This window comes from Cyprinus carpio, chromosome A7, assembly GCF_018340385.1.
Source record: "Cyprinus carpio isolate SPL01 chromosome A7, ASM1834038v1, whole genome shotgun sequence".
In the NCBI taxonomy this organism is placed as follows: domain Eukaryota; kingdom Metazoa; phylum Chordata; class Actinopteri; order Cypriniformes; family Cyprinidae; genus Cyprinus; species Cyprinus carpio.
In genome coordinates, this window is record NC_056578.1 from 35,441,540 (window position 1) to 35,453,658 (window position 12,119).

The window sequence follows — 12,119 nt, forward strand, 5'->3', positions numbered from 1 at the left end:
TCTGTATACAAAAAAAAAGTAGACCCTTTACAGATTCGATTGATGTATTGCACTTATCTGTACGATCAAAACTGAAAGTGTAATTTAAGTTCTTTTCGGGGTTATCAGGAGAAAATACCCCAAAACGCGTATACGCGTTAATCGACTCCAGAGGGTTAACAAATGAAACAGTGATTTGTGCAAAAAGAATGCGTTTTAATGCGAGTTCAACCATCATTTGGCCGTGGGATACCAAGGCAGACTGCGCAGTGTTTCCAGTGTCATAGCCAGAATGCAGTAAATTCACTTACTGTGGTTTGCCTTGGTATTAGCTTGGATTTTGTAGTTACTGCAATTTTGACACACTCTTTTCTCTGAAACTGGACAAAATTGAACCAGGAGACTTTGTCACAAGACAGAACAGATGTCACAAAGCCCAATGTAGGAATTTTGACCAGATGTGTAGTTACTGTGCTTTGCCTTTGGACAGCAGTATAGTTGGCAGCACTATTAACAGCACTATTGTATTATCTGAAAATAAAATGACCTACTTGATTAAGTATTTTAAGTATTTCAATTACAAAATACTGTCTCTCAAAGTATTTCATGTAGGCTACTGTAGGCTTACTTATAATATACCTTTTGATGTCCATTCATGTTTATTTCGCACCGTAGTAGTAAAGAGAAAGATACAATGGCTTCACATGCCGCTTGAACTGTTACAGCGATTTCTCATGCCACATTAAAGAGCACCAAAATACTATTTATTGTTTGAATTTTGTTATGAATTTAACAGAATTTTAAAGCTGATACTTTAAGAAAAAAAGAAACAGAGCACAAAGCTTATTGCGATTTATTATATGGCAAGTTCGCTACAAATATGATGTTAAAGTATTTACAAGAACAGCATATAGACTAAAGATCTTGATAACAAGACGCCATATTAGTATGGATCATAAATGAGAATTGTTAATAATATTGTTAATGTCCACATAGCTGACAGCTTTACCTGTTGTAGTTTTTTTCTGCACTTTTACTTTGCACGTCTCTTTTGATCTCTCTCATGCTGCCACAACTAGAGCTGCTTTTAGCAGGTGTTTGGAATGGATGTTTAGTGTTTTTTGATGTTGTTCTTTGGTGATGATGATTTTTTTTTATTTAGTAATTTTATGAGATTATTTTCAGTTTATTACGTCAACATAACAAAGGTGTTGTGTTCGAATTTTTTAAGTTATAACAGGGTCTTTTCTCAGATTTTGTAATATTTCAGTCTCCCAGACTTTTAAAAGTGGTGATTTAATGAAGTGCTAAAAGCTTTTTTACAATAAATTTGTATGCCAATTATAATGAATAAATATAATTATTGCATTTAAATACTTTTAACATGAAACAATGTCTTATTTCTATCTTACACCAAGCGTTTTGTCATGTCCTTGATAATCATGCTGTCTAATCAGCATCTTGATATGCCACACCTGTGAGGTGGATGGATTATCCTCACTAACACAGATTTAGAAAGATTTGTGAACAATATTTGAGAGAAATAGGCCTTTTGTGTACATAGAAAAAGTCTTCGATCTTTGAGTTCAGCTCATGAAAAATGGGGGCAAAAACAATAGTGTTGCGTTTATAATTTTGTTCAGTGTATATACCTACCAAAATCATGACAATTTATATATTTGTTATAAATAGAATATTTGATGTAATATGTCCACTGAAACTTTGACAATCATCCTACATCAGAAATTGCACCCACATTAGCAGCAGAAGACAGTGCTGGGCATGCGGATATGTTGACCTAGAAAGAAGGGGAGAATATTAGAGAGAAATAAAAAACTGAAAAATGAAATTGAAGGCAATGTATTCCTTCAAATGTGTTACAGTCTTTTACAAAAATAAAGAGACCATAGACACCCAGTTTGTCTATTTGTAACTTCAGTCCTATAAAAATGTGAAAATTACGATAAATGTTACTTTTTTATTATTATTAAATTATCAGGAACACATGAGCATTAAATAGATGTTTGTTTTCTAACAATTTCTGTGTAAAATACTTTTTAAACTAATCCCAACATCCCATTTGGGGTTGAGAATAAAAGGTGTCTAAATCTGAAAAAAAAGGTCTTTAATGCCTGAGGTAGGAAAATATGTTTGTTGGAGGATTGATATGTGCCTAATGATGTGGCATATTTAGAAAATTAATCATATGTAGTTGAAAAAAAAAATTCCAAGTTGAAATATTACTGAATCCCAAGAATGACCCAACATGTAAATTTATATAGTTGCCAGTGGCTATCTTAGCAAAAACTTCGATCGCAAATTAATATTTTTGGCCGCAAATGCGAAAGTTTTAGGCACAGCCTAGAGTTGTGGAAGTTTGCTCCCGGCGTCTTTTATGCTGGGAAGCATGGCTGCTCCAGGTGTAACAAGTAGTGATGGTCAAACTCGGCGTCATGGGATTACATTTTGTGTAAATTCAGTGTAGAGGAATGTGGTTAAGTGTTTGGCAATGTGGTGGGTTACAACCCCATTGATTCTGCATCCAAGATGAATAACACGATTGTTGTATTTTTCAAATTGATCGATAAAGCTCATGAGGTTGTACAAACAGAAGTCATAATTGATGTACTTAGTACTACCTCTTAGTAGACCTTCCAGAAAGGTTATTTTGTTGAATGTCCCTCCTTTTGTTTCTGAATCAAGTATTGCTAAGGAATTGTAGTGTCTGCCACTAGGAAAATTTCTCTCAGCTGAAATCACCCTTGTTCAAACATGTAGTGGTTTTTGAAGACAGGTCTATATGGTTCTGAAAAACAATGCTGATGAGCTTAACCTGTCCTTTGATGTTAAAGTCGAGGACTTTAACTATACTTTTTATGGAACATCTGAAAGCATAATAAAATACTTTGATTGTGGCAAAATTGGCCATCTGATACGTGTTTGTCTTGAAAAAATAGAATCATTCTGAGGCTGCCTCTGTTACTGAGGATGTTGTGGCATCTGCTGCTGTTGAGTCAGTTTCTGGTGGGTCGGTTGAGAATAAAACAATAAACCCACTATGGCTGAGGTTACTGCAGGTCTTTTCTCTGTACCTGATCTCATGGTTTTTGAGACAGTTAATATAACCAGCAATATCACTGTAACTCCAGATAACATGACAACTACTGATAAACAGGTCAGTGAGGGTGTTGTTGAACTGGAGATGGAAACAGAGTCAGTCTTCAAAGATGAGGATGAAAACTCAGACAATGATAATGACTCTACAGATTCCAGTAATCCCTATCTTTCATCAAAAAATGAAAATAAATAATCAGGCAAAAGTAAATAAATTTGAAGACATTTGCACATTTTTGAAAGAAACTAAAGGACTACCCGGAGTTCAGGTTGTAGTTCCCTGGTCGCTCAACTTTCATTAATGATGTAAAGAGTTTAATAAAAGGTGCATATGCTGGTAAAGAAGTTAAGCCATCTCAGGAAAATTGTAAATAAAAAAAAAGATTTATAAAACAAAGGATTTATTTATAAAACAAAGCGTATTGTGGTTACCTTTGTTCAAGAATCACATGGTGACCTATAGATGAGGTCGACTGTAGGAGATAAAGAATGGGATGGTAATTTTTTTTATGAGCCATATGTCTTAGCTATTTTGTTTTCAAGGAAATCACTACCAATTTCTTGTGAAATAGAAGAAATAGTTAAAGGGTATTTTTTAAAAGTTAAAGCTAAGTTTGAAAATGTTATAATGACTTTCCTTAAATATTTATGCACCTAAAAGGGGGCTAAAAGAATATTTTTTTATATACAATTACCGTTGTTATGAAAGACCTAAGCTCAGAAGAATTTTTGTTCATAGGTGGATATTTTAACTGTAAAGAAAATGATAAATTACACAGGAATAATTTAGAGCCGCATATTGCATCACAAAAAAACTCAATTGTATCACACAATTAATAAAAACTTTTGATTTATGTGATGTTTGGAGGAATGTGCATCACAAGAACAGACAATATACTCGGGCACATAGTAGAGATGATCTTATTTCTTTGGCAAGACATGGATAGGCTTTATGTGTTTAATTTTCAAGCAAATCTCGTTAGTCGATTTTTTTTTTTCTGATCTCTATTCAGTTATTTGTAATACTTTTGCTTTTTAAACATCAGTGTACAGAGTCAGCTACATCTTCTTTTTGGTTGCTTAAGGGAACCCGTGGTTTTTGGGAGTCACCTTGACATTGGTGACAAAGCAAGACCTGTTGCTGTACATCTGGGTATAAGATCAGTGAGATCTGCTAGAAAGTTTCTAGACAAACTGAATGAGGTTTTAAACTCCCAAGAAAAATCTCTACTTGAGATACTGTATGGGTGATATTTTCCTTGATGCTAATGACTTTTTTTCCCAGACATCAGAATTATACCTAATCTTGAAAAATCCAGTTACAATAGTCCACTGCTGTGTTCGAATAAAACAAAAAATGTTTTTGTACAGTTAAAAGAAAAGGTGCTATACAGGTGCATTGTGAAGATAATTCATAAACATGGTAAAAGACAGAGCTGACACAGTGTGAGGAAATTAAACCAAAGTGCAGAGAATACTAATACAAACCACCATTGATTAAAAGGTGATCTTTAGTGGAGAATCTTGCATGGTGCCATAGCTGTTAATGGTTTTGTGACAAAAATGAATCCCACTATAATCTAAAGGACTAATTGTCCTTTTTGTTAAAAGAGAAATAATATTTCATTGTTTTATGAATTTTGACAGACACTCGTTGGACATTTTTTTTTTTACAAAATATTTTATACTGGGTTTTAAGTATAGTAGACTACATAAATATAAGAGTTAATTAATCAACTTTAAAGGGATAGTTCACCCAAAAATGAAAATGATGTCATTAATGACTCACCCTCATGTCGTTCCAAACCCGTGAGACCTCCGTTCATCTTCGGAACACAGTATAACATATTTTAGATTTAGTCCGAGAGCTTTCTGTCCCTCCATTGAGAATCTATGTACGGTATACTGTCCACGTCCAGAAAAGGTAATAAAAACATCTTCAAAGTAGTCCATGTGACATCAGAGGGTCCGTTAGAATTTTTTGAAGCATCGAAAATACATTTTGGTCCAAAAATATCAAAAAAACTACGACTTTATTCAGCATTGACTTCTCTCCCGGGTCTGTTATGAGCGCGTTCACAACACTGCAGTTTAGTGATATCCGGTTCGCGAACGAATCACTCAATGCAACCGGATCTTCTTGAACCAGTTCACCAAATCGAACTGAATCGTTTGAAACGGTTCGCGTCAACAATAAGCATTAATCCACAAATGACTTAAGCTGTTAACTTTTTTAACATGGCTGACACTCCCTCTGAGTTCAAATAAACCAATATCCCGGAGTAATTCATTTACTCAAACAGTATACTGACTGAACTGCTGACCGAGCCAGATAACGAACGAAACATTGACTCGTTCTCGAGTCAAGAACCGGTTGCATCGGTTTTTCGGATCACCGGTAGTGATGGGAAGTTCTGTTCTTTTCCGCGAACCGGTTCTTTCGGACAGTTTGATTCAATAAACCGGTTGCCGAAAACGGTTCACCAGTTCTTTTGCGCTCGACGTAATGACTTCATTGGTGATGATTGCCCTTGATTCAAGCCTTCAGTTTACCCGCGCTCATAACATTAGCACAGAATCAGTTCAGAATCAATCACCAAAAGAACCAGCTCTGTTCAGACGCGCTGTGTGTCAGTCTGCTTCACGCTGAATCACGCATGCGCAGTATCATCAGCTCCTCGGTTCTCGAACCGGACGCGTCCGACAGAAACGGTTCTTGACTCGAGAACGAGTAATTGTGTAGTTTTTTATCTGGCTCGGTCAGCAGTACAGTCAGTATACTGTTTGAGTAAATGAATTACTCCGGGATATTGGTTTATTTGAACTCAGAGGGAGTGTCAGCCATGTTAAAAAAGTTAACAGCTTAAGTCATTTGTGGATTAATGCTTATTGTTGACGCGAACCGTTTCAAACGATTCAGTTCGATTTGGTGAACTGGTTCAAGAAGATCCGGTTACATCGAGTGATTCGTTCGCGAACCGGATATCACTAAACTGCAGTGTTGTGAACGCGCTCATAACAGACCCGGGAGAGAAGTCAATGCTGAATAAAGTCGTAGTTTTTGATATTTTTGGACCAAAATGTATTGTCGATGCTTCAAAAAAATTCTAACGGACCCACTGATGTCACATGGACTACTTTGAAGATGTTTTAATACCTTTCTGGACGTGGACAGTATACCGTACATACATTCTCAATGGAGGAACAGAAAGCTCTCGGACTAAATCTAAAATATCTTATACTGTGTTCCGAAGATGAACGGAGGTCTCACGGGTTTGGAACAACATGAGGGTGAGTCATTAATGACATAATTTTGATTTTTGGGTGAACTATCCCTTTAAGATCAAGCCAAACTTGCAATTTATATTTCTAGAAGAAATAAAATAGAACAGAGAAATGGACAGCACATTATATAAATTAAGAATATATTCAAATCAAGAATTCTTGTTGATTTTAATTATTACAAACTGATGAATGCAATCAATGTTTTTAAGATTGAATTGTGTTGTGATGTTCTGTACTAAATGAGGAGTTGATTTTTATACATGAATTAGGGTAGTTTAAAATTATGTAGTGTTGTTTTTGTTTTTTGAACCGTTTTTAAAAAAAGTGTTTGAAAAACACACTTTCTCTTTCTCTTTCTCTCTCTCACTCTCTCTCTTACACACACACACAGTGCTGAGCTAACCTTTTTTTTTTTCGTCCAAAGGTGGGCTGTTACATTACTTATGTCTGAAGATTAGCTTTATTGTTTTGACAGAGAAGTAGGAAATGTGCAGAGTGCTTCACCTTGTTTTACCTCCGTTACTGAGGTGTGGAATTCCTACAGCTAAAAGGTTTGCTTTCAGCTGTCTGGACATTACTGCAATCAGTACTCTCAGGGGAGGCTTGAAGCAAGCTCTGGGAAGATGTGACTCCAATGACTGACATCTACATGCTTTTTCACAAGGGATAATTTGGCACTAAGACAATTCCCACCCAGAAAATCCCTGCAACTGCCACCCACAGTAAAACGAAACCTGACATTGAACAGTATTAATTGTTTTAATGAAAACCATCTTGCCTTTTTCTTTCTGTGGCCGGGAATTACGGGGAAGGCCAAGCCAGTTGTGAACAATCAGAGCCTTAGGAGAAGAAGAAGGCTGTAGGAAAATGTAGATCACCACTATGAAATGTTAGCCTGGGTACACTTAGGTCAAATTCACATTCGTAGTCACAGTTTCCTTAATTTACTTGTTTTTCTAACTCAAGTTCAGAGTGCCGCTTTGCTGACATGGCTACCTTTGACCTTCTTCTAGAAAGACAGTAATAACTCTTTGCAGACGTCAAAGAGTGGCCATCATTGAATTGTGTCTCAGACGCACTGTTTTCACGCTGTCTAATGCATATTCCATGCACAATTGGTAAGATCATTCTCAGAACTCAAAGGTCCAATATTATGGTTGATTTAACACAAATGATGAGGTGTAAAAGTTTGCAAATGCCTTAAGATAATTACTTTCTTGGTGAAAGGTCACAAACAGTTTGAGGTCAAAATGAAACATAAATCACAACCCATTTTGTTTCTGCAATGTGTATTTCTGAGTAAAACAGGATATCAGTGAGAAAAAAAAAAGCCCATCCTGGGAATCCAGTTGGGAATTTTTTTTTTTTAATTATATGAATTGATGTGCACAGGCTCTAAAGTATTATTAGCTATTCTATATAATTTATGTAGTTAATATAATTTATTCCCTGTTGAATATAATGGTTTTTGATCTTCGTAGATTTGTTTTTATCCAACATTAAATATATTGTGTTGGTCCTCAATCATTTTTCATTAAAGATTATTTAAAGTAGTTTAATTAATAATGGATGAGTTATTCTGTGTTTTCCAAACAAATGCACACTGGTATGTGGAGGTGATGAGACTTTCCGCATGCTTTCCCACCACTGTATGTTGGAGAGGAAAGTTCCGGAAAGCAGCAGCGCTCTCTGGGGTGTGTCTGCCACATGCCCCCCGCTGCCAGGGTCAGAACTGGGGTTCTAGTCTCACCAGTTACTTCAGAGACTTACGTAAGCTGCGCTCTTTGGACCAACATTCACTTCCTTAACCACAGGAAGCTTGTGATACTCTTGGGAAGAGTAGTGTATCATTGTCAAGCATTACTTGTTTTTATAAACAGTTGATGTAATATTAGCTTAATCAGATTTTTTTAACAAAGTGTGATTAATGACTCTTTAGATAAACATCAACTTTCTCTTGTACTAGTACATGTATTTTTGGCCATAATGTTCATTATACAATACTTAGGGCCTTTAAAATGTGGAAATCCTGAGTTTTGTCGATCTTCCTAATGGAGATCGTATGTATCAGCACACCTCTCCCCAACAAATGACACAATCTGAGGCATCTTTTACGTTCAAAGTTCAAATAATAAGGATTAGAGGCTTATTTAAATACAATAATTTAACAAGATTAAATGCTCAGCTCACATTGATGCGGCAGGAAGCCACTGAAGGCCTCCAGTTTAAAAATACTAATGAAACCTTTTCAAATTCATGGCTCATATGGATCATATTTTTCATCATATTGATGTTGACCTCTATAAGGTGACGCCTTTTTCCATTCTTTATTGTATCTGACTATGAAAATTACTTATTTACAAATTGGCCATTCTACTGCCATATACTCTGAATTGAAGTTACTTAAACACCTCAAATTGTTTGCCAAACACATTTATCAGTACCACCAGGACTTTGCAAGATTTTTTCCCCCTGATTTTTGTAGCCGAAATGATTGAATTGCTGCAGATTTTCTCCAAAATTGTGGGTATATTTCCAGCATTTTTATATTGTTTCACAGTGAAAATGCATCAGTAATCGCAATATAGTCATGCAGTTAAGAGTTAGTGACAGTAAGTGTTCCCAGCAATGCAACGGTGACACCAGCATCGAATAGATTCTATTCTAGAAATATCTAGAAATGGCTTGCACACTGTCACTGAATTACGATGCAATCAGTGACACTGATAAACTACACATTTTAAAAGTTATAAATTATTTCATGTTTATAACAATGTAACAAGTATGTCATTGTCTGCTCTTGTAGGTTTGCTTTTTTTTTTTTTTTTTTTGATCCAATAAAATCTCTTGCTTGGTTTGGTAAGGCAGGCTGTTATTCTTTCCATAGTGACTCAGTAACTCTAAACCATTTTTGAGGTCTGTGGAGCTGTATCAAGTGCTCTAGAGCCCTGATTCTTGTTAAAACAATCACAGCTACACGTGTCAAAACACAAGACATCACAGTCATCTAGTTCTGCAGAAAATCTCATAATGGCCCCACAGATTTCACACTCTTGCTATAGTGCGTAGGTTAGAGGTAAACAGCGGTGCTGCTATCTGTGGCGAGCGCTGAAGTGGCCTTTCATTGAATCTCGCTGAAAACAAACCAGAGAAAATGCCAAGGCAAACTGGAAAGACAAATAAAGCTTTGCAGAGGCCTCTCTGTGTTCATTCTTACTCAGGTGCCCTCACTCACCTTGTCTAGCCAGAATATTTCTGCTGCGATCCTGTCCGTTTTCACATATATACTAGAAAATTGAAGTACAGTTTGCATTAAGCAGAACAACTTGAAAGCCCCAAGCAGTGGGGAGGCCCATTTGCTGTCTGTCCAATAAAACCTTAATTTTACAGGTTACATTATGCAGCCATGCATTTCCATCAGTGTTTTAAAGTAAAGTATAACCACAGACCTCAGGTAGTACTCATTTCAGGCTGTGATTGTCAACTGTGCGGCTTTTTTTCTCTTCCTATATACTATTATTATTTGTACCTGAGGTTAGTGAAAACCCCTAACCCCTAAGCGTTGTCGTTTGTGAAATGGATATGAAAGAAATTATATGGCTTGTGGAGAGTTGTGCTTGTACCTTTCGAAACAATTAAAACTTTTTTGCATGGTGGACGACAAAAATATATAGTGAATGGTAATAGTGAATTCACTGAATTATCACTTTTGAGTGTGCTAAATACTCACTCCTCTCACCCTAAAATTACCCTAGACATAGGTTAGTGATAACCATAGGAACATTTTGATATCTTGCAGCTAAAAATAAACATGTCTACAATTGAATTTGGTTGGTGTTAGTTTTATAAACTCATAGCATGGTGTTAGTTTTATTAACTATAAGTTTTAATAACTCTAAGAACGCCATTATATCCTCATAGTAACACACTTAAACTGTTGCAACTGCATAGCAGGGTTATTATAGGTAGAAAAACAATAATAAAGCAACGGTTCTAATTCTCATTTAGTAACTTTTTTTATCAGCTGAAACCCATAGACATGCACTAATTCACTTGAAGTATTTTAAAGATTTTAAAGCTACACTATGTAACTTTTGGCCCTTTAGCCACTGAAGCATAAAACTACAAGCTTCTTGCAGAAGAACATTGTTTTGGTAATTATGTAAGATTTGAGAGTTCTGCCTCTGGAGTGAAGAACCGTGAGAGATTATGCTGAACTGAAGTGCTTGACAGCTTCAGTGATTATTAAAGGGGAGTCTTTGCTTGCTTTATGTATAGAAATCATTCACAAGTTAAATAAATTTCTGAAATTAATGTCAAAATAGACCTGAGCGCTAAGTGTTATAGATCTGCAAACTAATAAACCTGCTGCAGCATGTACATTTATTACAGTTGGGTACTAAAAATGAAAAAAGGTATTAAAAATTGCTTTAAAATTAAAAAAAAAAAAAGAAAGAAAAGAAAGAAAGAATAACAAGTATGTTCAATAAGGCGCAAAATATGAGTTATCATTCACGTCAGTGGTACAAAAGATTTGGAAGTTCTGGGTGAGCAATAGAACAGTATAAGCAAAAAAAAAAAAATATGTGACATACAGCCAAGTATGGTGACCCTTACTCAGAATTCGTGCTCTGCATTTAACCCATCCAAAGTGCACACACACAGCAGTAAACACACACACACCGTGAACAGACACCAAGAGCAGTGGGCAGCCATTTATGCTGCGGCGTCCGGGGAGCAGTTGGGGGTTTGGTGCCTTGCTCAAGGGCACCTCGGTCGTGGTATTGCCGGCCCGAGACTCGAACTCACAACCTTAGGGTTAGGAGTCAAACTTTCAAAAAAAGTCAAACAATAGTGACGCCTTAATAAGCAGCAATAATTGAACCCAGTTCTACTCCCCTATTAAGCTTCACTGTGCCACACTAATACTAGTTTATGTATACACTATTTTTTTTCTGTCCCAGTGCTCTTTACTCGTTTATGCTTTAGCAGGAAAAAAAATTGTAGCCACAAAAAAGGGTATTTTGACAGTCCTGCCATGGTTAGAATAGCTGGGCCTGCCACTGCATTTTCCTAATTTTCACAAAAGTTAAATGCTCACACATGTGCTCATTTTGCTCCTATACTGCTACGTTGTTGGAAAAACATTGTTAGAAATCTCATCTTTGGGTGGCTACAATGTAAATGTTGCAATTAAATCTTACAAGAGTTTCTGCAAACCTTGTAAAGCTATTGCTATGACAATCGATGGGTAGTTGATATATTGTGTCTCTGGATTTTTTTTTTTTTATTATCATGATTTTTAAAGTTTTATTAAAATGTTGTCAAAACTGAACTGTACATTTCAGGTTTATTTTGAGGTGAAACCAGGCTCATTTGTAAGTGCAGACTGTAAAGATTTGTAATATTGACCGTCATATCAGTTGACATAAAATAATTATCAACCTTCATTAAAGGGTTAGTTCATCTAAAAATGAAAATTAGCCCATTAATTACTCACCCTCATGTCATCCTAGGTGTATCTGACTTTCTTCTTTTAGACAAATCCAGTTGGAGTTATATTAAAAATTGTCTTTGATCTTTCAAGCTGTTTAATGCCACTCAGTGGGTGTTGCATTCCTCAGACCAAAAGAAGTTAAATAAAAAGCACCCATCCATAAAAAAAGTGTCTCACATGCCCCCGGGGGGTGAACAAAGGCATCCTGTAGTGAATCGATGCATTTTTGAAAGAAAAATATGGG

General features: G+C 36.0%; 1 protein-coding gene across 5 annotated transcripts in view; it reads left to right on the top strand.

Annotated features, from left to right (window-relative positions):
• The window catches only part of LOC109093704 (piezo-type mechanosensitive ion channel component 1-like), a 101,131-nt gene that overhangs the window by 36,781 nt on the left and 52,231 nt on the right, over positions 1-12,119 (top strand). The gene's annotated exons all lie outside the window — the stretch shown is intronic.